This window comes from Armigeres subalbatus, chromosome 3 (genome assembly GCF_024139115.2).
Source record: "Armigeres subalbatus isolate Guangzhou_Male chromosome 3, GZ_Asu_2, whole genome shotgun sequence".
NCBI classification, from domain to species: Eukaryota; Metazoa; Arthropoda; class Insecta; order Diptera; family Culicidae; genus Armigeres; species Armigeres subalbatus.
In genome coordinates this window covers 262,915,840-262,941,769 of record NC_085141.1, presented here as the reverse complement: position 1 = coordinate 262,941,769, position 25,930 = coordinate 262,915,840, and the positions used below count along the sequence as shown (strand labels likewise).

The 25,930-nt window shown below is 39.3% G+C and overlaps 1 protein-coding gene across 4 annotated transcripts in view; it reads left to right on the top strand.

Annotated features, from left to right (window-relative positions):
* LOC134223999 (uncharacterized) overlaps positions 1–25,930 on the top strand; it is a 368,032-nt gene that overhangs the window by 113,680 nt on the left and 228,422 nt on the right. Inside the window, exon 1 of one of the 4 annotated variants that reach the window (XM_062703229.1) lies at positions 702–1,762. The exons of the other annotated variants lie outside the window; for them this stretch is intronic. The gene's annotated coding sequence lies outside the window, so the exon portion shown is untranslated. Of the gene's footprint in view, positions 1–701; positions 1,763–25,930 lie in introns of those variants that run through there. 4 annotated transcript variants of the gene reach the window in all.

Sequence of the window (25,930 nt, the reverse complement as noted above, 5' to 3'; positions counted from 1 at the left end):
TGCAGAGGAATTTAATCAGGAAATCCTTTCCTAGAATTCCGTCGGTTGGTATTGGAAAATCTTTATTAATGACTTGAAATTTGCGGTGGATCAAAATGTTATTTGGACAGTATGTCAGTCGAAATTGTTTCTATAGTATGCAATTTTTGCTCTGTGGTTCCAGTAAATGAACACGTTTCATAGATATTTACTAATTCATTTGGATTTATTAAGTTGGACTTTAGTATACAAATATCCGTTCCTGTATCCACTAGAAGAGTGCACATTGATCGGAGGCGGCTAGTTGAATGTTTATAAAATTAATACAAGACGTGTTGATGTTGTAGCAATTTAACGTCTCGCAAGATTTGTTAGTGCTACTTGTTGATTTTGAAAGCTAATTGATTGTAGATTTATGCTACCTATATTGTCTTCTAAACATATTTATATTTCTTTTGGTTTCTCTTTAAATAATTACGAACGGCAACACTTATGATTTATGTTGCGCCACTCATCGACCCACAGCATACCACAGTTCCTTAGCGACCATGTGGTAATACGCCGTTAAAAGTGAGCGTACTCTCGTCACTTTGTTTTGATCGTCAAGCGCGCGCCTCCAACTCACTCTCCCGCATTGTGGTCTCTCTGTTTACGCTGAACGCCGCAAGCTTTTCTGGAGATGGTCGATCGCGGAAACACGCATCAGCTCCACCACCTATCAGTAGGAACCTGAAGGTGTTGGGCAGTGGTTGGTAGCTGAGCTTTCTTTCTCTTCACCGAGTGCTCTCATCATCCGTTCGAATCGATCGGCCTCGATCTTCGTCGTCCGCTGGAAGCAAACCCTCATTTGCCGGTCCGGTATCAAATCCACGCGAGCCGCGCTAGATTCAGTTCGCGGTCGATGCGCGTAACGGAGCGATCGAATAGTGAGTAACGTTGCGCTGGGAAGCTATCGAAACAGTGTGGAAATGTAGAACGTAGAAATTTGGAAAATCCGGTGTGTGGTGATTGATCCTGAAACGGTTCAGCTGTGAAAAAAAAGCTGGTTCAAGGTCGCACGGATGTTATTTGCGATGTTGACCTCCAAGTGTGTTAATATGATGCTCGTTTCGTGACAGTTGGCTGAGCTTTGATGCGCAATTGTTGACGATGATGAATTAAGGTGCACTTAAAAGTGAATGAAATATAGTCAGCATCAGACCTGCTTGAAAGCTGTGGCGAAGATAAATCGAATTAAATGTTTATTATAAATTCACCCGTGCTTATTAGTGCAAGGAGAACGAATTGGTCTGAGATTTTGTGAGTTTGAATGGCAGCATGGCACATATCAAGCTATCCAGTGGTTGATGTGTATATCATTTGGTTGCAGCCACATGGTCTTGGAAAACGCCAACGAACCTACGAAAGAAGAGAATTGTGATTATTGCAGCTGTTTCCATGTCGGCGGTGAAGCCTATTCCCGATTCGTATATAGCACCTTGCTACAACAACAGTTAGCTCGTAAAGTGGAAAGTCATTAACGTTTTATATTTATGTACAGTGATGATCAATTGAAAAATATCTTCGAAGAGAAATAATGATGAAGTGTATTTCACAGAAGAGGGACATCGAAGTTTATGTGTAAACAGTCGGGATTAAACCTAGGAATATTCTTAGTTGGCGATCAAAGGTGCGGAATATTTCATTAAAAATTGCTATTGGGGCTTGAAACAGCCCAAAAGGATATAACACTGGCCGCAACGATTCACAGAACTTCCATCACTGCAGTAGATCGTCACTCAAGGTAGGGTATTCGGAGTATTAGTATTAAACAAGATACATATCCATCAAAACTTTCAATGATATTTTTCGAAACCTACTGTTAAAGTTATATTTTTCATTATCGTAAACTTTAGGCCGGATGATTTTCGGTTTCTGTACAACACTGGGGTAACTTTTTACGTTGGTCGTTTTTTACGCGACTTTTTCACACCGATTTTGGGATCTACGCGGGTTTTTACGAGGATTTTCTACCAAAGGTTTCCTTAAGCGGTTTTTCAAAAAAGGTCGGGGATATGTGGAAACCGCAAAAATCCAATTCCTGTTGAAATCGTGTTTACTCGTTTTTTTACGCGGATTTCGGTATCCATGCGGGTTTTTGCGGGTATGCGTAAAAACGCGTAAAAACCGGCTTTAGTGTCAAATATTGTCACCAGGTTCAATTTGTGTTGGGGATATATTCACGGCTTGTTCTCTACGCGACAGTTCATAATGCAAGCTTGTTGACTATATTTTTATTTATACTTTTTAATAGGTTATTACAATGATTCCAACTTCAAACATGTCTATTTTATATCATACTAGAAGATGGGTCCCTGCGTTGCTCGGGTGCAGCACTTTTGCTATCAAATGTCAAATATTTCAGAACCGCACTCTAGATCGATTTATGTACATTATTTTTATTTTTTATCTTCACTATTCACCAAATTTGTGCGTTTTGATGATTTTTGAAACATTCCAGGGAAAATTCATGACTTTTTCCTTATGTAAACACTGCCCATTCTATGACGAATCGAACCGTGCATAAATCATGTAAATCGGTCCATTTGTTAGTTATATTGCTTCAAAGGAAATATCAACTCAATTTTATATAGATATAGAGAAGAGAAGATACTAGTCGACCCGGCAGACGTTGTTCTGCATAGTAGGCGAAAATGCGTGTTGTGAACTACCCATACGAAATTTCCAAACAAATTCTAATTTTAGTTTTTCACAATTTACTTAACTATCAAATATCATATAAACCCGTCGGAAACGATAACAAACACATTTGCTGAAGGAATGAAGAAAATTCACCCAGTCGTTTTTGTGTTATGCGGAAAAGAACACAGACCATTTCATTTTTATTATGTAGAAGATAGAAGAAGAAGAGAAGACTAGTTGATCGTACCCGACCTTGCTCGGCCCCTGGGGGTTGTATTGTTTTGCGATCGAACTGTCAATCGTTGAGTTCATTGCAGCGCCGCACTCTAGATCATATTTTGTGCGATCGCATTGGATTTTCTCCGAACTGAACATAATATTGTATTTTGACAATTTTCCAACTTTGACCGTCAAAATTGCAAATTTTTCGTATTTATAAACAAAGCTGACCTCAAGACGAATCGATTAGTGAGACAAATTTTCAAATCGGTCTATGTGTTATATATAGAGAAAAAGAAGATAAGATATATATTTGTAAAGACTGTCAATTGTATAGTCGATTGTAGCGTCGCACTCTAGATCGATTTAAGTTCGAGGTTCGCAGTTTTCTTTAGAGCTCATAGAACTCATAAAAACGTAGTATTTATACATTTGTTCTATTTTTTCATGTATATAAACACAACTGATCGCAAGGCGAATCGATTAGTGGGAAATCTTGCAAATAGGTCCATACGTTCGTAACTTATATTGCCAAATTATATTCAAACAACATGGTTACATATATAACATAAAAAACCGATTGAAGCGATTTGGATAGGAAGAGTGGAATCGCCAAATTCCTATTGTTAACATCTCGTGGATAAAGGGCGGGCTTTTCTCCCCATCTGTTGGGTCAATCTGGGAATCGAGGGCTAGATTATATTATTGTATGTACGAACTTTCTTCTGGAAGGAGATTCTCTATTAATCTCGTGGATTCGCATAAGTGTCTCTGCTTATGGAACCACCCTACCCATTTTTGGCCCTTCATATTGTACGTGGATTTCCCTATTGGACCCGATTGTTTGAAATAGTCGCTCCTTGAATGGTAGTTGAAATCGCCGGTTTCATCTTCACACCCGTCTTCATAGTAAAATCTGTCAAAACTGACAAGTCTGCCACGTGCTTTTTGCTGTTTCCCTCGGACTTCTCTTTCTTTTTCCGATGTTTTGACATCTGTTTTGATGGACAAGGAGCAAAAAAAAACAAGGTAATCTACCAAACATTTATTGAGTTTGGCAAACCTTGCTGGAAAAGGGAACGTTTGAAATAGGCAAGTTAACCGACCTTCGAATCCATTGGTCAAGTAAATCCACAATACAGGAGATAGATAAGAAAAAAACAATAATATAATCACGATCAAATCATTTGTGAGATATGGCCAGTGCTATCGGCAGGTGCCTTACTACAATAGATGGTAGTATCATCATCATCATCATCATTATCATCATCAAAAAATAGTAATTTGAGGCATAACATAGCGTATTAGTTTACGATGAACTTCGTAGACTGGATGGTACTGATACTCATGTTTTTTGTGTTGAATTCTCAGCCCGAATTTGCATCAGAAATCAAGGTGGTTTTAGTATTTAATTTCAATCCAGGACACAAATGACATAGGGGATCTGCTCCGTTTTCCATCTCACTCAACATACATATATTCATCTCATCGCAAAACAAAGAAATACAGCACCAATCTATTTTCAATCTTCTATTTGCAAAAAATAAAAATCAAACTAAATTCATTTTAATTGCTTTGTTTTTGATTAGATGGAAATAGGAGCTATGAGATGAAGTGCCGAACCGTTCCCCGACATCATAAGGATTACTGCTCCTGGTCGCGCACATCTTCACTGTAACTACAGATGGAAAGGAACAGCTGATGTACACGGACAAAACAGCTGACAATGTCGAACAATAATTATTTCTCATTTTTTCGATGCAACATAATATTTGTTAAAAGGGAGACATATTTCCTAAGAGCACAACTTATTTGTCTGATTTTGTTGGAAAATTCAACGTTTGGGTGGAAGTGGAATTTTAGCCTGAATAACAAGAGTTGTATAAGAAAGTCGGTGAAATGAATTCCCGTAAATTTTGTGCAACTTATTTCTTCCGTTTTGCACACCCGACGGCACTGCAAAGTTCCGCGGATTGATTATTTTTTGATTGGCAGTCATGCTTTTTGGCGCACATTGCCAACATACAAGAGTGTGTACGGGGAGGTCGGTACATGGATGTTCGTAGCAACTGGTTTCGTGCGTTTAATTGGCTCTCAGGAATGATTTCCTGATTGTTTTGGTGTTGAGTAGAGCAGTGCCTCCACTTCGCTGTTAAATTCTCCCTTCGTTGGAAGTTTGTTGTGTCGAACTAAGGCAAGGGGCTTCTGCAAATAATTAGTGTTAATTTATGAGGCATTTTACCAAGATTGCTTCAAACTTACGGCTGAACTTCGTCGATACGATGGATGCGATGGTGGCATATGGAGGATACTAAAAAGTTGTTTAATAAAGCTCGCTTTAGTGGTATGCTTCCTGGTCGGAAGGTTAACAACAACGGTACTGCGGATTAATGCCTGTAGATGCCATTAGTAGGATGAAAATGGGTCATGCGGAAAGGTTGCGAATAATTTATCGGTTCGTTAAATAGGTGAACTGCTATTCAATTTCGGCATCAGGCTATCGATTTTTCACGCTCAGTGATGACAACTTCTATAATTCTAAGGTTTTTTTTTAAAGAAGATTAGAATAAAAAATAGTCGAAAATTACCCTTTCATCATTTCTGAGGGTCAATTCGTGAATTCTTGATCGGCAGATAGCACTGATATATTTTCAGATAACTGACTTGGACCAGGGAGTGAAAATTTCATTTAGTGACAAATGTCATTTTTCATTCCTGGTCCAAGCCAGTATGTAGTCTACAATAGAATCAATGGTCCAAAACTCTCAATGGCGATGAAGAGTTCTACTGTTGACACATTAAAAATGATTGCCTCAAATACAAAGTAACATATCCAGCGCCGTAGCGTGCGGTTGGCCGGGTTGGCCCCCGCCAAGGGCGCCAGCCACTAGGGGGCGCTGAAATCAAGAATCATCGTATGAACAGAATTTTACTAAGAGGCAGAAATATTGGACTTTTAAGTCCATATATCGATAGGAGAGATATTTTGAGTCATGTAGAGCAAACAATAATATTTCTTTATTTCCACATCAACATGTTATATGGAAAACTTTGAAGTCCTAATATCTATTCTGGTTCTGGACTTCCGGAAGCGGTTACAAGGGGCCAATTTGATAAAAAGTATCCAAAAGTATCATCTTCAAATTATTATTTGAGTGTAATACCTGCACCGCGTAATCGGATGAGTTCCACTTTTCCACTATCACCCAGGGACCGTGATGTAATCCAGTAGTGAGGATAATTTACTTTCAATTTAAATTATTTGATATAACTCAGTTTTCTCAGCACATTCTTTCAGGGGCTTCAGCTGGTTAACTAAAAAAACTTAACCAGGAAAAACTAGTATGTGCGGTATGGGTTTTGTGTAAACTCAAGATTATTATTATTGTTTTTATTATAAAGACTTGCCAAAAAATGGCTCATCTCTGAAATAAATTTGCTTGTTTTGTTCAGAAAATGTTCATGTGATCTGAAAAAAGGCCATGAGAATTATTTTAATGTCCTCAGTGTTCATTACGGATTTTTCCTAAAAAACTATCAGATATTGGTCCAAAGTTGTATTTTTCCCTTGTCCTGCTACTTCTGATAACGACTCCGACTATCAAACAACTCACTTTAGAATTATATTTAATTGGCTCAACAATTTACAGAGCCCAGTAGTGCCTCCAATTGACCGACAGCCTCACTCACTCACTTAATTCGAATAGATCCGATGTCGATTTCGGTCACCAACCAACCTACTCAAGAGTTGGGTTTTTCTTTATGGTCCAATAGCGACTTCGATCATCGATCAACCCATTTTTTAGCTGAATATCATTGAACTAACAGGTCCAATGGTGTTTCCAAACCATTTATATACTTTAGATTTTTTTTCTTGACCTTAGTCTCAACAAACAAATTAAGCTGATTTGGCAAGTTTTTTAGATGAAGAAGTCTATTTCACACTAAATATTTTAACGCTTTACCAGCTTCCAATGTTTGTTAGGGCAGGTCCGATGGTGGTTTGGGCCATTAACAGATCCATTCCAGATACGGGTATGGATAACAAGTAGGGTTATGGTGATTCTTACCATCGGTCTACTTACGTCAGAGTTGGATTTAACTGCAGTCCAGTCCAAGTCCAGTAATATTCCTTCAAATCAACGTCCGGCTTAGAATTTATCTTGATCTTGATCGTGATCCAACTAGCTCCGACATTTTTCTGTTTGATTTGCGTAAGTTCATTATATCGTTCGGAAATTATTATTTTTTATTTAATGGATATTTGGCAATCCATACTGCCTTGACTATATACGTACATAGACTACAGAGGGCTTTCAGAAATAATTGAAGGAATATAATGCATTGCAATCATTTTTTTTTTAATTTTCACCCCCTCACTATTCTCAAATCTCTTAACCTTCCGGGACTCGCTTAGTCCTGGATCACCCACGCATTCCCGCCGCTCTTGTGAACGACAAACGTGCTTTTTTCGAAGGTGTTGTACTTTTTACAACGGTGCGAGTCCCGGAAGGTTAACATAGTTCTGCTAAGGTCACAGAATGAAAGTACCATACCAAAAAAATACCACGAAAATTCAATGTTAGAATTGAGAATTAGGAGGATTTTCTGCAAGCTACAATTGCTGAAATGTATTTTTTTTCCAAATGTAAAATATTGTACATTTTTCCTTTGTAGAAAAGGGGCGCCCAATGAATGTTTCGCCAAGAGGATTTCACGCTACGGCTCTGAACATATCGTATCGCTCTGCAACGCAAAACAGTCAATTTATTCGCGCTACTTGGTTTGTGTCCAATTCATGTTTTTACAGGGGTAATGCTTTTAGTTATTTTTCCTTTGAGATCACAGCTAGGTGTTTGATTTCTTAGTGTTAGTGCTATTGTTACTTTGAAGCACACAGTGGATTGTTGTGAATACCAATCAAGCTAATTAAGTCTGACCATCCAACCAAAACAATTCACGTACTGATATACCCATGAGTCACTTGCACTTCTTCTTCTTTTTATTCAATGGCTCTACATCCCAACTGGAACTTGACCTGCTGCCAACTGCCAACAAGTATTCTATTGGAATTTCCTTAGTTATTAATTGATAGCTTTTCTTTGCCCGCCATTACATGAGTATGTATAGAAACGTCTCTATGCGTTGGTGGTTGACATAAGAGTATGTAGAAACGTCGGTTGACATAAGAATGATTATTTATTAGATCCTTGCCAATAGAATAATATATATCGACTAGGGACATGGCAGGTATTTTCGTCTGTTCGTCATAGTCTCGAAAACCAATAAAAAAGACCCTTTTTTGGAAAACTCATACGTACCAAATCGTAAGCTCAGGAGAAACGTTCTGCTATAGTGGAGTTCTAGCAAATGTACGTTGCTCTCGTTGGTTTTAGCCCCTACGACGATGGACGGAAATACCTGCCGTGTCCCTACTACGATCCTACATCTCTCCTCTTTTCTACAATTGGTTGATATGTTTAGATTAAACAGGATTAAACTATTATTTGTTTACAATACGTTTCTAATAAATCAATTATAATTAATTATTATTTAAATTATACAATTCAAAGTCTAGAAACCTTTTAGGCAGATATTTCTGTCTTTTTGGTTGGCTTCGGGTGTGAGTCCCCGAGCGGCACAAGTTAGACAAAACTAGTTGCAGCAACTTGATTGTGACTAAATCTGGTCACATTTTTTTTTTTCCTGTTCGGGTGTGCCACTGCGACCAGTTATTAGATCTATTGTAGCGTTACCCGTATCCTTAGTGTTTAAGTGCATGTCGAATTACTCCATTACTATTGATAAGCAATGCAGTATCGGTTTCGATACAGTTGTTGTTTTGTTTTCTCAAGGACACCATGACAAGGTCCCGCTATTTAGACCCTTCACAGAGAGGCAATCCCATTGAAGGCGCGCCCCTTATCAATAGGAAATCAATCCTGTCTTGAGAAAACAGAACAGTAATACTGTTTTGGCCATGCATCGGAGCCCTAGCCACATCCTTGTCTTGCTTCTAGAATATCACCAGTAAAACTCTTAAAACCCGGGATTTAGCTCTGTCTACAAGACCATTTCAAGCAAGAGAATTTGTTCAGTAATAAGAACTTCCGTGTGTTCCTCTCACTACTATTTTTCACCAGTTCATGAAGAGTTAGTACGTATTTAAAGTTTAAATTTTAAACCCCTAACTCGATTTTTCCAGCAGTCAGTTCAGCCTAGGGACATTACCGAGGTTTTTTAACTAATTGCTTGAAAAGTTGTTTCCGCTGCATACAGTTTAGCCTCAAACAAGAGGAATTCGAGTCTTTCAACTGTCTGCAAGGTAACATTAATTATGTTTTATTTCTGAGACTGCTGTTGGTAGCGGGGACTAAATACGATGAATCCTTAATTACCACAACTTATTGCACTAGCTAGGAAAATGGATTAAGCTAGGGCTTTGTTTGGTAGATCTTACACCGCAACACACTACGTCAAAGTGATCTACCGTGTTACGGGACAATCTGGTCACATATGAGTTGTAGTAACCTATGTGAAATATGTGTGCTGCTAGGGTCGCTTCTTTAGTTCGTCAGATGATGATGATGGCAACTCGACCTCCTCTGTTTTAATTTCTTCCCGTGCCAGAGTCTCGGCATCCTAAAGTTGTATACCGACTGAAAGCTGATCTAAATTCTCATCTGAAAATAAAATGTATATGAAAAGCTACGCTGATTTTTAATAATTACATCTTCCTTAATATGTTTCTAGATTGTTGAGTAATACCTCTTGCATTTGTGTCCAATAATGGGTTTTTATTTAAAGCTCGTTTTGTGTGATTTATTACAAATTACACCTGCTTCAAGATTTTCCAATTGAAGCCGTGTTTCATCTGTTTGGATAACTTTGTATTGTTGAAGGTGAAAATTTGGTGAAAGTTTATTTTTCCGAATAAAATTTTTCACTACAACATAGTCTCCAATATCGATGGTAGACTCTTTAGCTTTCCTTTTTCCGTCACTGTATAGTTTTCCTTTTTGTTTTTTGCGAGCATCATTTTGTCTGGCTTTGTTTATACTTACTTTGCGAGTAGAGTTGGGTAATTTATCCCGTATATTCCATCCAAACATAAGTTCAGCGGGAGAGAAATTTGTTACTGAATGTGGATATGCTCGATAAGCATGTAAGAAATTTTGTAAGTCACTTTTCCAATCTCGTCCCATAGCTGCACTTATTTTGATAGATCTTAGAATAGTACGATTTTGTCTCTCTACCTGTCCATTCTAGAATAAGGAACCGATTGTTTAATTTTTATTCCGTTTCGTTTACAGAAAGTCGAATATTCTTCCGAAGAGAATGGCTGACCATTACCACACATTATTTCTTTTGGGTATCCAAACCTTGCAGAAACTTCCCTAAGGTTTGATATTGTTTGTGTGGCTGTCATTGAACTTTAAATGTGTAAATGTATCTTGAGAAATAGTCAGTTGCGACCAAAAGATGATTTCCGCCAGGGATGAGGGATTTCTGTAAAGTGATTTTCATCCATGGTCGTTGTGGCATTTCGGTTCGGGTGATTGGTTGTATTTCGTACTTTGTACTTTCGAAGTCGAGTCAAGTACGAGACACTGAAGACGGCCTTACTTTTGAGGTCGAAATACGTATCTGTCAAGATACAATTAAGTGGTGGAATTCAATGGGATTGTATAAACTCTTCTTATGACAGGTGAAAACATTCCACTAAAAAGCTCAAAATAATGTTCTTATTCGGATGCCTGATTACACAGTACGGGGAAGAATAATTGAAAACAATTCTCACTACACATCTCAGACTGTCTTTTAATCTTTATTAGAATGTAACTATACTAAAAGAAGCTAAAACTATTAGAACTTCCGATCCAGCTTGACGAAACATTTCGATGAAATATTTCAGAAAATTTCCCATACGAATTCAAGCGTCCGAAGTTTGAGTGTGTCCGAAATTTGATTATCCACGGTACCTTTGTTTTCTTGGAAATAGTCAATGTTTCACAAAAGTAAGCCAAAAATTGCTTCTTCCAAAACTTGAAATGTATGGTTTGGAGTCAAGTTTTTGTAGCAAACATTTGGTGAGGTATTGTGGTAAAAATATTTTGAAACATTTTTATTTTAACAATAATTTATAATTTTTCTTCAGTATAAAACATTTTTTTGGCCAGTGTAATGTTTTCTCCATGAAGCCCTTTCAGTCGTCTACAATTCGTGCTAAGACCTTTTTTTTTCGTACAATGAACGGTATTAGAGCTACATATTTTTATTTTGAAAGCACTTACTGCCTTTTTATAAATTACTCGAGGGTCAACTTTTTCTTGAATTAGTGGAAAATGGTTAGTTTGCAGTGCCGAAAATATGTATTTCTTCCCAATTAAAGACGATCATATTGAAAATTCGTTATTTACGAGTCATTCAAATATAACATTCCCTCGAAAATATCGTTACTCCAAAAATGACATTTCTCCGGAAAAATACATTTGCCCGAGAATAACATTTCCATAAAAATTGTTTATAAAAAATGTACCAAAAAATTGAATTTTCCTAAAAATAACAAATTTCTAATAAATAAGGCATTCTCATTGTTTATCAGTTTCCCGAAAATATAATTTCCGCCGAATATTTCCTCGAAAACAATTTTCCGAAAAATAACATCTAGGCTAGATGTACCAATCGTGGCTATAGCACCAGTTGTCGCGCTACTACACTAGTGCTTTATATGCGAAATAGCCAATCAAATCACCACAAAACATATTCAGATCGATAAAGCATACTCATATGATACGATAACACCTGTGATCTCCTCCAAAACAAGCAAAGCATAATTGTAAAAATTGATTTTGCTTAATTTTTGACGTCCTTTGTTGTCGTACTAGTGGTCCCTCTTTGACCAATTCCATAAGAAAACAATGGGATTTGCCAAATAAGGAATTAAAATTAAGTATAGTGCCAAAACTCGTGCATGCGTTCCTATTATGAATTAATCAATTTTGAGGATTATAACAAATTTTATTGTGGTTTTCCCAGCTGTCCTAAAGAGCAGGAAGTTAAACCTTTCGCTTGATATGTAAAGTCGACCCACATGCCTTTTACTTAATTAAAAGAAAACAGTTTTTTTACAATGTTATGAAAACTCATATTCATAACATTGTAAATTAACGTCCAAGTCGGGTGGTTTAATCCCCGGAAATAGGCAATTATCTTTGATTGAACAGAAAACAGTTGTTCTTATGTATGGCGACGATTGGTACTTCCCCCCTATCTGAAAATAACTTTGTTTGACATGGCCTCCCATTTTCAACAGGAAGCAATTGGATAAATCAACCCCGTGAAACAAGCACTAGTTCTTGAAGCCACCGTTTGTTGGTGTGGCGCTAGTGCTGTTCTTGAAATTTAAAGCTCCGTTCATATTGTACCGAATATTTCGCGCGGGTATTTAATTATGTATCGCAAAATGATTTTCGATCGTGAAAATTTAAATTTCAATAACTTAAGTTATATTGTTCTGTTTTCTACATTTATCCAGCATTTTACGTGCGGTAATAGCTGCCACTATATAATTATCGTCAAAATCAGCCGAAATTATCACCGAAAAAAAACAATAAATTAATTTCAATAGCCGCCACAATTTACATGTTCTGGTAAGGTGCAATCTATTTGACTTTTGTCTTGTGTCGTTTGTCATCGCAGCGATCATCATCATCCTCGTGAATTTATCATTATTGGCGAATAAAGGTTGCATGAAGAAGAGGAAGTCTAAGGATAATATTTGAAAAAAATTGCACGAGGAAACATACGGGAAGTGTTTTAACAATTCTTCTCAAAAATTTTAGGAGCAATTTGATTTAAAACGGTTAGCAGTTTTTTCGCAATTTTTCGATTTCAAATTTTATTTTGTGATATCACACTTGATACACAGTATGAGAAAAGTCAAACCCCATACTGTTTTCCGTTTTAAATCAAATTACTTCTAGACATTCCAAAATAAGCGGCCGTTAGCGCTCGTAAGATGCTGTAGATGACCACAATTATCATTCGATTTTGACAATTTAGGGATGCCTGGACCGGAAATTTACCGAAAAATTAGGGTAACCAACTTGATTTGGACCCGTACATATTTTGGACCCTCCTGTTGACATTTTATTGATATCTGAACTAAATTCAATGCCGCTGCTGCATCCCGCATAGTCTTTATGTAAATAAGATTGCTGCGAATGTGTTTAACTAGTTTCATGTGCGAACATAACGATATTTGGATGAAATGTTGATGAAATCAAATTTTTCAAGAAGGCAAGCGTTACAATGCGTTACGCTTCAAAGCATACATCATATCATTGAATATCTCAGAACGAACAGAATCACTTCATGTTGAAATTGCAAATTTAAATCGATGCAATCTTCACATTGATGCATGTCAATCGAAAGATAAGACATTGTTTTAGCTCAAATGACCTGTGCAAATTGAAAATTCATTTTTGAAGAGAATAAAAGGGGGGTGTACAAAATATGTACATTTGGGGGTCCAAAATATGTTGCACTTTCCAAAACGAAGAATATTTTCATTTCAGATAGTTAAAAATCTAAGCGATTTATAAGCATCCTATGTTCATTTCAAACTTTCTTTTCATAAATAAGACTTTCATCTATGAAATTTTGTGATTTTAGCCTGTATCACACGACTCATTTGAAAGATATAAGCGGATATAGCACTTCCTCTAGGGATCCAAAATGCAACATTTACCCTAAACTTGAAAGTGCCAGTTCGAAGATTAAAAAAAAAACCCAGTCTTAAAAAAACGAGCAATGGGTAATGTTTTTAACATAACCGCGAGTAGACGTAGGACTTGTATAAACGTAACGTCTATATATTTAACTTCTAACTTTTGGATCTATGGAGTTTGGTCATAGGTATTGACATTGGAAACGACAACTTCCATGATGTGTAGAATTATTAGCAATTTGTTTATTCCAAACTTCACAAAAACAAATAAAACTAATAATTAAGTACATAATTAGAATTGTTTTGTTTCTAACTATTAAGCCCTTATTTACTCAAGCAAATGTAGGGCATTTATAGATTTTTTATTGATGGTAGTATTTGAATTTAAAAATTCTATTAATAAAATTTTCAGACTTGGGCCAAACAAATAAATACAGCACCAATTTCGTTGCATCTTTCTGCTAACATGCGTGCTTACTGCTGAAAAAAATCACAACAATAAGAAACAAGTCAAGGAAGAAAAACAAAGAATAAGATATTGTTTATTTATATATTCTTCTGGAAATTATTGATTGTGGACTTTTTAAAAATATTCACATGTAATACAGCGAAATTTTCTAATCTAAAATGGATATTAACACTATTGCTGATTGTGCAATGCCTCCTGCGAATAAATGAAAGTAATTATTTTAATTTTTTTTATTTTCATCAGTGTAGTTGTTTTTTTTTGCTGGGGAATAAGAACTGTTATGATATAACCGTGAACTCCGAGAGATGGGCGATTGCATATATAGCAACCGACACCACTGAATCCGACCATCATCCAGCACAGAATGACACAAAATGCGCCCACTTCTTTCATGCATATTCGCAGACCCACCGGCAGTACTACCGCTGGCGACTGCGTGCTGTGTAGGATAATACAGTGAACGAACGAACGACACGAAAAATGCGCGAGCAAAAAGCACGTCATTACGCGTTGCTGTCACCAATTGTAATGACTCGCACACGGCAGGCACTGCTTCTTTTATACACAAAGAAAATCTTGCGGTGGACCCGAAGGCCCGTGACATACCGCATTCTGATGTCCGTGTTAGGAATGGACGGGATTGGTTACATATGAAATTTTTGCTGGCTTTGCAAAAATTGAAATTTTCAATAGCTTATCGTTAATATTCTTAAGTTTCAATGAAATAGGCAAATTGCTGGAGAGTGTCCGAGTCGATTGATATATAAATCTTAAAAATCCATCGAAAGATGAGGGCGCTAGTAACGTTCGAAATCTTCCCTTTCAGCGTAACGCTCTCGATTTCTAAAAATCTAAATGACACCCAGTATAGTAAAGAAAGACGTAAGTCCTACGTCAAAAGGCTGATGCACCTCCCAAAACCATTAAAACGTAAATCTATATTATACGATAATTATTGAACTGCCTCTATGAGATATGAGACAGCAACTACTTTTCAGTTGACGAACTTAATTCATTTACTATTTGATCTTGACGCCAAGGATGTTAACGATCATTCAGTAATTTGCGTTCGATCATTTAGTAGTTTGTCAATAACACATTCCAGAAGCTGAATTTCAAAATATGTTGTATGGTGGACTTCTAGTGCGAAGGTTTTCTACAACTTTGCCTAATGGTTCGTTATTAGAATTCAACTAATAACGGAGTTAACGCGCTAGTTGCAGTAACTTAAACTAAACGATTGGAATTTTGTTATCATTTAGTCTAAGTAACTGAAACTAAAGCTATAACTCCGTTACTAGTGGAATTCAAACAACGAACCATTAGTTGTAGAAAAATCTTCGCACTAGAAGTCCACCATACAACATATTTTGAAATTCAGCTTCTGGAATGTGTTATTGGCAAACTACTAAATGATCGAACTCAAATTACTGAATGAACATCCTTGCTTGACGCATTAACTCTTTGGTTACAAACTTGAGCTCACTATAATGTGGGCGTCGAAACTAAGATAAATTAATCTAGTCATTGTACGGGTCATCGACAGGTGTTTTATGAAACACTATTGGAACCTTTTTTCTTTACATTTGATCTGATTCAACTGGAAGTGGATGTCGCATTTTGGATAAAATTTTTCTTTAAACTGGACCATTTGTGTGTTGACAGAATAATAGTTTTTTGAAGCATAATTGACTTAGCGTTAAAATCAAGAGACTAAAAATAATAACTATCGAGCTGCCAATGATCATGCACGAAAAGATATTTTAGTTACCAGATAAAGATTGTCGCTTCGGTTCCCTTTGTTCTGCTGTCCGAAACATGTTGGGTACCTACCTGTCAAATCGTATGTGTTTTTCCATTTTGACATTTAGATCCCCTATCATCGCCAGCAAAAGATGTTCCGGACAGCGACGACAGCGACAATGTTTATCTGGTAACTAAAATATGTTTTCATGCACCGGAAAAAAGTTCTTTTAGCTGACGAGAAACCTAACCATACTGCTCATGTCGCAAATGTATAGAGTAGAGTGGGGCAAAAGTGCGCGTGGGGTAAGAGTACGTTTTCGATTTTTTGAAGTAATAAAAAAAGATAAACTAGCAGCACTGCATCAGTTTGACAGGTATTCTGGCCAACTATTATCATGTGTAATTGTAAACGATTTGAATATACAACAAGGGAGATATGGAGTTAGATAACTTTTTAGTCATTTTGCTAAAAATAAATGGATTTCCGCAACTAGTATTTCATTACCATATATACGTTCAATCAGGTGAACATTATACCATTTCGATAACCTATTGTATAGAGTACTTTATGGTACAGAACACCAATCCGGTTGGTTTTCCATGAAGTCAAAACCATTACTTGAATAATTTTTGGGACTGTGGGGTAAAAGTACGCAGGAACCGGTGGAGCAAGAGTACGCATATGAATCTTCAAGTTATGATGTCAAACCCGTATCTCCGGCCGAAATAAGACTTCTTCCAAAGCGTAAAGATTCACAACTAAGAAAAAAGGGACAGAATTCGAAATTATCACAAGTTTTTAGGATAAGTTAAAGTAATTCGATGTTAGAAAGGACTGAGCACTGAAGCACTGAAGCGAAATAATGAAATTGTATTAGGACTTGTTGTACACCTAAACATAGTACGAAAACACAACTTCATCTAAATGATAATTTAATTTAATCAAAAGAAACATTAATAAATTACGCAACGTTTAGCTGGGAGGGGTTGTGAGATGTGTTACAATCCATATAATTTTTAGAGGATTCATACAAATAGTGTAAGATAGGAGGGGAGGGGTGATGAAATAGCCAAATTTTACGTTACGTGATTGGTGGACTTTCTTTAAGGAACATGCCTTTGTATACGCCACGCGAAACCTGATATATATTTTTACCTCTGTGGTTTTTTGTATAAATAAAAAACAATGGTTTTTCGTATGAAAGTGCACATTTTTAGGACCCCCTCCCCCTTTAAGAGTTACGTAATCTTTAAACATTCCCTAATATATGCTCATTAAACATCAATTAAATGTTATTAACTCTTATTTGTGTTAATATATACTTAAAGCACATGATTGGATAAATGCGTACTCTTACCCCACCCGATGCGCACTTTTATCCCACCGGTGCAGATTGAATCACGAGATTCAAATTTTGTATGTTTAGGCGATTGAACGCGTTATTTTAACTACGGAATTTGGATCAATGCACTTCACAATTACGCCGCATGTCTGAGCAGAAAAAAAACAATAATTACTTATATATAATTATTATTTTATTTATTTAAATAAAATTTAAACATCAACAGAAAACTGCTGGAGATAAAAGCGTTTTTTTTATTTTGCTTCAGATTCCAACGAGAATAGTGTTCTTAAATTTTGAGGAAAAATAAATCACTGCTGATCAATCAATTAATTGGTTTGCATTCTTATTTTTTCTACTTGCCAAAAATTGTTTTTTTAACAGAACGATGCATTAGAAATTAAAGGCCCACTCTTTATCACAATGCCTAATATTTGTCAAATTCCTTCAGACATCTATCAAACCGTTAAAGATATCGACATGAGTATCAGGCAGACTTGACAAATTTGTTATTATTAATAATTTGGTATTTGTTATTGTGACAAATACAGTGCTGATAACTTTTGCGCTATAACGAAACATGTGTATCTGAAATTAACGAATGAAAGATAATTGCAATACATTAATGAAACATATTTTAGCGCTTTAAAAAAAAACTGTTTCTTTATTTTTTTATTCGAATTAAATTTCTTCTCGAGCGATATTGTCGCATGCGTCACTGTGTTCCGTGCTTAAAACCACTGCTTGACAGCTAGCACCAAGTTTAGCACCAAGTTTTCGGCTTCAATCATGTTGTATGCAGATGACAGCCGTTTCAGGGGGCTGGGATAAATGGGACAGAATTCAACTCCAAATGCAATTTGCGAGCAGACCGAATGAGGATACGTACCTAAAAAAATATGAAACTACCTACCGTACCTAAAAGAAATATGAAAAAAATAAAAATATTCAGCCGCCTTCAGCGTAGCATTGCTTTGCAACCACTATCGTATCAATAAACTCAAAAAGGTCCTGTGTACTTAGTTCCAATAATTTTCTATCGGCTTACGCCGCATCACACCATTATTTTGTTACGGTGATGGTAATTATCAGGCGAGCTATTATCATTGCCCGAAGAAAGCTACTGAAGGCAAATTGGTATGTGGAAATCGTATTAGTTCGGCTTTTTCCAAAGAAATTCATTTGCACCAACTTGTATAACTGCTTCGTACGATGAACGGATACCTCGGTGGACCAATGTTGCCGATCGATGATGCAAGTGAACTCGTCTGATTGCCACGGGTAATTGTTGCATAGGCATTATTGACGGCCGGCACCGCAGCGCGACGAACCTTCCGGGTGCGCTGGTGGTTGCATTTGCGTGAACTGTGGGTACTGAGGTAAAATATGCTTGGGAACGGGACAATTAGTTTGATAAGTATTTAATAATTACACGCTAGTTATGATTCCCTTCTGGGCAAGGATGTGCTTATGTCACATCCCGAAACTGAACTAAGGTAGCATCAGCAAGCACACAATAATCTGTTGGCAGTATGATGCATTACTATGATCGAGAAATAAAATCATCAATCTCATAGTTTATGATCTCATATATCATTTACCCTATCCCTCCGTAAGTAGTCGCTGTACTAAAACTAAGCACATCGCCATATCAATCGTCGTCTGGACTGTTGCAGTTTCTCCGAAAATTCGTTTTCATGCGATAATCTGAGGCTTTGAAGTAGATGAATAAAGGAAGTTCATTCACTCCTGGGTCCTGACAACTACCCTCTAACACAGGTTCTTATCGACTTCCTTTATTTCTTTGTTGAGGCTTCGTCATCACGAGCTATTATGTCCTACCGCATTTCAATCCAGCGCTTGTTTAGAGATTTCGCCTTCGCTATTTTGTAATGCGTGGTCGACCCATCCCCATTTACGCTCATGATTTTCTGTTGATAGGTAGGTATTAGTTTTCAATTTCATCGTCGATAAAGTTCAGCATTTGGGATCTAATTGTAAGGCCACTAGGCCCGAATTATGTAACGTAGACATCGGTTAATGAATACATGCAGCCGACAGTACTGTCTCACGGCGTATAACAACACAGCTTTCTCGTTAGAGTTGACTATACGAAATTTGGTACGTGGACTAATCAGAATCGATCTCCATATGTTTTGTAAACTTATTCTCGTAGTTGTGCTTTAAGAAAAGTCTCTCACAGACGCTTGATCCGTGAGCCTGACTATCGGGTTTAATCGGCTTTCATTGCTCCAACGAAGTTGTAATGATTGTTTGTAAATGATGCATTTTGGACATCTATCGGTTATGGGTATGAGTATTCAATTTCATGAAACAGAATCCTGTGAACCGGAGCTCAATACACTTCATTATTACCGTCCATAGTTAATTGGGTACAACTGTCCTTGCGCCAAGTGGTCTCACACTCGTTAGTGGTTTTTCTAAATAGGACATTTTCAATACAATTTCCATCGCCGGATGAGTAACTGGCCATTTGGAAAACAAAAAGTTTATCGGGCACTGTTATACTGAAGGCTCCCTCCTAGAATGTAGAGCAGGTGCAGGCGTATATTCACGTTTACTGAGATTGGAACAGCCCCTCTCATTGGGTAGACACTGCACTATTTTTCTATCGGAAATATTTGCCATTATGTGAGGAGTGTAATCCACATTGCAGCAGTACGTTATGGCAACTATTGAAGCTTTGGCCTCGGCCAACTCAAAGTCCATTGAGGAACTGAATTCTGTTAATACTTTAAAGCTTATATGAGTACCTGGTCATTATTCCATATCTGGAAACGCATTGGCTCGCACTGGAGCATCACATGAATTTATTGGTTCTGAGCCAGCTATTCCAGTATCAAAGGATGAAGCTCCGGTACTAGTAGTAAGCTATTTAGTGGATCTATTCATGTTTTCAAAAATTATCAGAAATTCCACCGATCAGCCCAGAATCAATAAAATAAGCCTTCTGTAAAATTTTCAGCTGATTCGGAAAAAATGTCGAGGTGGCTCAAATCGATTTAGTGTTTTTGCCTTTCTCGTATACAAAGTATACGTAAAGGCTGTATGTTCGCTCCAAAAACGAACTTTTTATAGGAGGCCCGGAGACCCATACTGTTATATACCGATCGACTCAGCTCGACGAATTGGAGTGATGTCTGTGTGTGTATGTGTGTGTGTGCGCAAAAAGTCTAGCTCACTTTTTGGGCACTTATCCTCAACCGATTTGCTCGCAATAAATTGCATTCGACGCAGAATCCTGTCCCATTTTTCCTATTGAAAACTGACCCGATTGGACTATGGGCTTAGAAGTTATGGCCAAAATACTTTTTTTTCATAAAAAAGCACATTAAAAAGTCTAGCTCACTTTTGGAGAACTTATTCTCAACCGATTTGCTCGCAACAAGTTGCAATCGACGCAGAATCCTGTTCCATTGTTTTCTATTAAAAACTGACCTGATCGGACTATGGGCTTAGAAGTTATGGCCAAAATACTTTTTTTTCATAAAAAAGCACATTAAAAAGTCTAGCTCACTTTTTGGGCACTTATTCTCAACCGATGTGCTCGCAACAAGTTGCATTCGATGCAGAATTCTGTCCCATTGTTTCCTATTGAAAACTGACCTGATCGGACTATGGGCTTAGAAGTTATGGCCAAAATACTTTTTTTCATAAAAAAAGCACATTAAAAAGTCTAGCTCACTTTTTGGGCACTTATTCTCAATGGATGTGCTCACAACAAGTTGCATTCGATGCAGAATCCTATCCCATTGTTTCCTATTGAAAACTGACTCGATCGGACTATGGGCTTAGAAGCTATGGCCAAAATACTTTTTTCATAAAAAATCACATTAAAAATTCTATCTCACTTTTTGGGCAATTGTTCTCAACCGATTTGCTTGCAACAAATTGCATTCGACGCAGAATTCTGTCCCATTGTTTCCTATTGAAAACTGATTGGACTATGGGCTTAGAAGTTATGGCCAAAATACTTTTTTTTCATAAAAAAGCACTTAAAAAGTCTAGCTCACTTTTTGGGCACTTTTGCACGATTTGGGCACGATTTGCTCGCAACAAGTTGCATTAGACGCAGAGTCCTTTCCCATTGTTTCTAATTGAAAATTGACCCGATCGGACTATGGGCTTAGAAGTTATGGCCAAAATACTTTTTTGCCTTTCTCGTATACTAAGGCTATATGTTCGCTCCAAAAATGAACTTTTTATAGGAGGCCCGGAGACCCATAGTGTTATATACCAATCAACTCAGTTCGACGAATTGAGGTGATGTCTGTGTGTGTGTGTGTGTGTGTTTTTTTTTTTTTACGCGGGTTAAAGGCCATCAAAAATCTGCACGACAGACACCTCGAGCATCCACACTATGCTCGAAGGCGAACAGGGATGGGTTCCTCCCGACCTGCTAAAAATGTGCCTCCCGGATAAACCGGGTCCCTTATCCTCCTTGCCTCGATCCCCCCGGGACCACGGGATGCTGCGACTACTTCGGGGGGGCTGTGCTCATGCACTTCTTCTAAAGTTCCGGCCCCTAGCTTAGGCTAGTTCGCCGACTGGCTGACTAATCCACTGCTCCACTGCAACGTAGTCTCGATCAATCGACGGCCATGCACCGAACTTCCTGACTCGAATCCTCCTGACTCCCCCGGCGTCGAGGGTGGTCCACCAGTTCCGGTGAAGGAAACTTCCGCACTGGTGGTGCCCCGACTACCGGCGGCTATCGCAGGGGACACTTTCACGCAATGCCTCGACATCGTCCTCGGGTGCCGTACGTACCCAAATCGCTTTCTTCTTCTTTCTTCTGCAGGTTGACTGTTCGAGTGCCGAGGTCGGTCCGACGATTCCGGTTGGCAGAAAACTTCCGGTTCTCCGGCACCGCGACGACCCGAACCCAAACACTGCTCACTGCGCTGAATACTCCCCAGAATTGGCACTTATTCGCTGATCTCGCCTCCATCTACGCTGCAGCTCCGACAGTATTTGCGTCACGACTCTGCTTACCGAATTCCACGTGTCTTCCTCGTGACACATTCGCTCTGCGATATTATCCGCGCTTGGGACAGGCATTTCTCTACGAATTTCCGCAAACCGCGGACAATAGAACACCACATGCTCCGGCGTCTCTTCAACATTCTCACATTCTGGACATAGCGGGGAATTGGTGTGTCCGAACCGATGTAAATACTTCCGAAAGCATCCGTGGCCCGACAGGAACTGCGTCAGGTAGAAGTTTACTTCGCCATGCTTTCTGTTCATCCACGTCGACAGATTTGGAATGAGCCGGTGGGTCCACCTTCCTTTATCAGTACTGTCCCACTTCTGCTGCCACATCGCCATCGAACGAATTTTCGCCACCTTTCTCATGTTTCCGGTTTCTCTCCACTGGTAGCACTCGATGTCTTCCGCCAGGGTGATGCAAATGGGTACCATCCCGGCGATAACGCATACTGCCTCCGACGATATCGTTCTATACGCACTTGCAACTCGTATGGCCATCAGCCGGAACACACTTTTCAGCTTTTCCCGGTTCCGCTTGGTTTGCAGTGCTTTTCCCCAGGCAGGAACCCCATACCGCAGTATCGATGACGAGACACTAACTAGCAGACGCCTCTGGCTGCTTCGTGGGCCACCAACGTTTGGCATGATCCTCGCTATTGCGTTCATTGCCTTCGCCGAGTGTGTGTGTGTGTGTGTGTGTGTGTGTGTGTGTGTGTGTGTGTTTTTTTTTCTTCCTAAACAATGGAGGGGGAATCTGCTCAACAGACATCCTGGGTTGACCAGGAAGTGCTGGGTTAGGGGCCACCTCCAATGAGGGAGGCAGGACTGCATCCCCGACCAGCTAAACCGTTTCCATTGCCGCCAAGCCCATCGTCCCTTCGGTACAACCAGAAAGTAATGCTTCAAAGGGGGGCCAGTGCATAACGCACCCTCGAGGTTAGCTGCGTGTCCTTGCAGCATCGAACATCGTGACTCGCTTTTTTAGAAGAACACCATGGTGTCGTGCCAGCGCATTGCCGGCTTTCCAGGTGGCCTTACCACGCCCTATGTCCTCGGAAGGTGGGCAGGGTCGACTTCGCGCCTGCTTCCCTCTGCACGACTGGTATCAAGAATGATGATGCCGCGTGCACCCCAAATTGACCTTTCTGCGATAGGGCCTATTCGCCAGCACACAGAGGGACTTGCCGACGCGGTGCCTACGCCTGCCCCAGCCTTGACGAGGACCCTTTCCGTCCTCGGGCTCGGAACCCGCCTGGTTGACCGACGCCGCGAAAGCGACGATACCATGTTGTTCTTCACGCGGCCACTTGTTCGATAAAAGGATCGAGTTCGACCACAGGGCACCGGTATGACCCATGAAGCCGACTCCGAACCCTTGGACCACCTCTTATTTGCGCCTGAACTAGCCATTCCTCGAGTCCACGCGCCACCTTCTGTGTAGCTCCGAGACGATTTGGACGATAGCCGATAAAACGGCGTTCCAGCCAACTTCATCTTTACACATCCTCCGGACTAGGTTGTCCGGGGTAGTGTCCAGACCACATGTGGCAAGCATGTGGTCACGCATTGTGCGAAAACGTGGGCACACGAACAACACGTGTTCCGCCGTTTCCTCTAAACCTGCGCACACCGGACACTCGGGCGAGGCCGAGTGTCCGAACCGGTGTAGGTACTGTCTGAAGCAACCATGGCCTGTAAGGACCTGGGTCAGGTGGAAAGTGATTTCCCCATGGCGCCTCTTGACCCACGTACCTATCTCCGGTATCAACCTATGTGTCCATCTACCCTTAGTTGAACTGTCCCACGCACGCTGCCATTTGACCATTGAGGCCAACCTGACAGTCCTACGGATGCCTCTCGTGCCGCGCATTTCGAAGCACTCTATGTCTTCACCGATAACTATGTCGATAGGCATCATACCGGTGATGACGCAAAGTGCATCGTGCGACACGGTACGGTACGCGCTCGCAACTCTTAGGCACATGAGCCTATACGTACTTTCTAACTTCGTTCTGTAGCAGTTAATACGCAGGGCCGTGCCCCAAGCTGGCCCCCATACCTCAGTATGGACAGAGCAACGCTAGCCAGAAGCTTGCGCTTGCTGGCATAAACCGCAGAGCTATTGGACATCATCCGGGACAATGCCGCTATAGCTGTGGAGGCACGCTTGCAGGCGTAATTGACGTGGCTACCAAAGGTGAGCTTATCGTCGATCATTACCCCTAAGAGTTTGATGGAGCGTTCAGAGGTGACCGTGCAGTTGCCTGCCCTTATCACCGCTTGTTGCTTCGACTTTCGGTTGTTAACAACAACCACCTCAGTCTTGTGGTGAGCCAGTTCTAACTTCCTGGAACTCATCCACTCCTCCACAATTGCGATCGAGTGGGCTGCAGTCAATTCCACCTCTTCGATCGATTCGCCGTAGACCTCCAGCGTAATATCGTCAGCAAAGCCGACGATTGCCACGCCCACCGGGAACTTCAACCTCAAGACACCGTCGTACATGACGTTCCATAACACCGGACCCAGTATGGAACCTTGCGGAACCCCTGAGGTTATGTCAACGCACTTCCGACCCGCCTCCGTGTCGTATACCAGTACTCGATTCTGGAAGTAGCTTCCGAGAATCTTGTACAGGTACTCGGGAATTCCAAGACGCAGGAGCGCATCTGCAATAGCTGCCCAACTGGCACTATTGAAAGCATTCCTCATTGTGAAAGCATTCCTTATGTGTGTGTGTGTGTGTGTGTGTGTGTGTGTGTGTGTGCGCACCAGAAGAGCAAAAAGTTTAGCTCACTTTTTTGCACTTACCCTTAACCAATTTACTTGCATTTACTTGCAGGTTGCATTCGACGCAGTATACTGCCCCATTGTTTCCTATTAAAAATTGGCCGGATCGGACTATGGGCTTGGAAGTTATAACCAAAATACTTTTCCTCATAAAAAAGCGCGTAAAAAGTTTAGCTCATTTTTAATGCACTTACCCTGAACGGATTCCATCACAACCAAAATACTATTTTTTACCGCACGGGAAAGGCATCATCACCGCTAGGTGGATTAATCTGGTTTTTTTTTGGTAATTTTCAATTCTGAAAAAAAAAACTAACAAGAGATATAGACGCCAAAAATCATCGCAACAACCTCCATATAGAATCTTTTGGTGTGCTCTACAAGTCTTGTGAACATTGCGATTCGTTCCGTTCACGTTTTGACCTTGTTAAAGTGTTTTTCAAGCTTTTAAGTGAATAAAAGAACTGTTTCCCCTACGGCCGTAATCTGAAAAAGTGACGAAATAATTACTAATGTTTATCGTTAAATTCTTAAAAATCAGAAGCTGATCATTTGTCATAAGCTTTCACATTAGGATTTCTTCAAACAAGTCATTCGAACAAAGAAACATTGCTTTCGATGATCAAATGCTTGCAAAAAACGACTTCCAAATTTGGTTCATGCCACCATATGTCTGTATGCTTTTACCATCGAGTGCATCGTAGTAACAAGGAATCAAAGCTTCTTTGTTCGAACAACTTGTTTGAAGTAATCCTAACGTGTAAGTTTATGACAAATGTTCAGCTTCTGATTTTTAAGTATTTAACGATAAATCGCATATTAGTAATTATATGTTAATAATAATATAATAAATCGGCAATGGTTTGTATTAAATTCAAGAATATATTACAAATCTGACTCTGATGTGGGTATGTCGGCGGTTGACTGGACCTAGCTGAATAATTGGAATACTACTTT